We start from the raw sequence: 2,757 nt of genomic DNA on the forward strand, positions 1-2,757 counted from the left end.
GGGTCAACCACCCTCACCCAGGTTAATGGGAATTTTGTTTACCTCTCCAGAGCATCTCAAACTGACAATATGAGGACAAAACACATAGGCTGGGGTCTGCCCTGAGGCATATCTTCATGGGCACTTGGTTGGGAGTTATCGACAGGACTTGGCTTGCACTCGGCCACCTTGGTTTGGGCAGAGGTCTTCGCTTTGCCTGTGCCATCCTGTTTCAGTATGAAAATACTCCAGTTAGAGCAGGAACGACGAATGGGAACCATAGGGGCCAGCACCAGCCTGCCAAAGCCATTTTACCTGGCCACGGAAATACTGATGGACCAGCCCGAGCGGCAGTATTTCTGTGTATGTGGGGCAGAGGGAGATGGAGGTGCTCATCTGAGCCTGGCGAGAGTTGTCGTGCAAATGTGGTTGCATTGGTCAATGGAGAGCTACTTCCAATAAAAAGGGCCGGCATGAATTTGCATCAGGATAAAGCCAAAATAATACCACCACCCTCGATGGAGACACCCAGCAGAGCACAAGCCACTTCACAGTAGAAAATATGCAAGTGTGGTGGCCAGGGCTCCCCATCCCGGGTCAACGCAGCCTTTTGGGGTCCATTCTGCCTTGCTTTTTGCCCAGGCTTGGTCTGGTCATGGCCGGGATTCAAGCAGGGGCAGCACCACCATGGGGGTCTTTGCCTGGAGGAGGCTGGTCCTTTGTGCAGGGGCTCTGCACTGGTGGCTCTCCCCGTGCTTTATCTCCTTGATGCTTAACGAGCCTGAGAGAATGGGAAGTGGGAGCTGTTGATTTATGTGAAGCAGGCAGGGATGTTTTCAGAGGCCCAGGCACCTAGTGAGCTGTGTCCTTTTGCAGTGTGACTGTTCTTGTGGTGTTTTCATGCTCAGCGTTCAAGGGTAGAAATGGTAGGAAAGATCCTACTGCTCCCCTGCTGCTCTGCTGATCCCACTGCCCACCAGCAACAGAAAACCCTTGAAAGAAAGAAAGAAGAATCTGGCTTTATGGGGCAGATTATTACACATGGTATTTTTGAGACTCTGTAGACAGCTTTTCAGCCCCTGGCAACTTAAGCTGATATAAAACCTGGCTTGATGATATCTAGATTTATAGTTGTCTGTGCAGGGCAGGGCTCCTCATGCAAGAAGGACTTGGCAGCTGTGAGGACATTTATTTAACAAGCAGGTAGATGGTGACTGCTGCTGTGAATCCTGTGCAATACTTTGAACAAGTCTGGCGGTGTTGCCACATTCATAAGATGATCCTCACCTTGGTCCTCACCTTTGGTATCTCCTTGGCCACTAAATTCCCTCAGCAATTGTTAGATCAGAAATAAGGGGAAATGCTAATGCCCTTCACCCACCGCATCTGGCATTCGAGCAGTGGATGCGGTATGAGCATTAATGGGGTGCGGTGCTTTATGTCTAGGCAATGTTATTAGTTTCGTGTGTGATTTCTGGTTTAATATGACATTCAGCATCTGGGAAAAACACAAATAAATCCCCCTGGCCTCTCAGCATCCCCTTTGCCTAATAAACGTCATCTCCCCTCTGTCCCACGGTGGGTCATGGTCAGCTGAGTTCCTGCAAATCGTCCTACGCGGGGGCTGCATTACAAGGGCTCCCGTGCCCTCCCATCCAAGACTTGGTGCTGGGGGCCAGCGCCAACTGGGAGCAAAGGCTTTGGCTCTGCTGACTGTGGGGAGGTGACAGCATGGGGGCCGTTTTGCTTTTCCAGCATGATACAAACATCATTACCGGCAGAGGAGAGCGATCACTCGGCATGTTTGCTGGGGAGGAATGAGGCAACGTCGGCCCTGTACCTTGGCTGACCCCAGCTGTGGGCCTGGCCAGGAAAGCAGAGTGTCACCTCTGCTACGGTGTTCAAACTCACGTTTGCTACCCTTTGGTAAAAATTTACCCTTGCTGTTCTCAGAGTCGGTTGGCGGAGCTGGGCAGCACGGGGCAGTGGTAGGGATGGCCATTGCCGCTCCTCTCGCCTCGCCTGACCTCCCGCTGGGAGGCAAAAGCATCTACGCAACCTCTTGCAGAGGCTTGTTCGCTTAAACCAAGCAAAACTTTTTTTTTTTTTAACTTTTAAGGGCTATCTTTCTGCCTGCATTTACTGGAGGGCAGCGGTAGGGTGGGAATAGCAGGCAATGTTTAAGGAAAGTACATTTGGGAATTTGTAAATGAAGCAACTTGATCCCAAGGGTTAATGTTTCCCTAATCAGGGGGACAAACAATATTGCATAACCTAAAGCCCCAGTTGCAACCCGATGATGCCGCCCAGCTTGTGACTTACGTATTTGCAGCAAATTCCTTATCTATCAACAGGAATTGAAAGGGAAAAAAAAAAGGTGAATAAAGAATATCAGCAGTATTGTATTGCTGACTCTCCCTGCAGACCTTGCCTTACTGATAATTATTAACTCTCACAACCTGAAAGCCACTGCAGAACTTGTGACTAAAACACGATGGTATTTCTCAAATTAAAAATACTTAGTGAATTTTGGACGGTGATCAAAGACAGAAATGCCCACAGGGTTTCCTCCGGCTACATGGTGTAGCCTGTGTGTGCCAGGGTGGGGACAACCCCAAGTTGTTCCCATTGCTCTTGCTCAAAACCCAGATGGGAGAATTGCAGCATGGCCTCATACAAAAACCGCAGTTCCCCCTTTATGTCATCTTGCGATGCTGTTTTTTTTTTTTTTTTTACTGCCTTCCAGTTCCCTTTCTCTCACTGCTTTCTGCAGGTGGG

The sequence above is a fragment of the Mycteria americana genome, chromosome 4, assembly GCF_035582795.1.
Source record: "Mycteria americana isolate JAX WOST 10 ecotype Jacksonville Zoo and Gardens chromosome 4, USCA_MyAme_1.0, whole genome shotgun sequence".
NCBI classification, from domain to species: domain Eukaryota; kingdom Metazoa; phylum Chordata; class Aves; order Ciconiiformes; family Ciconiidae; genus Mycteria; species Mycteria americana.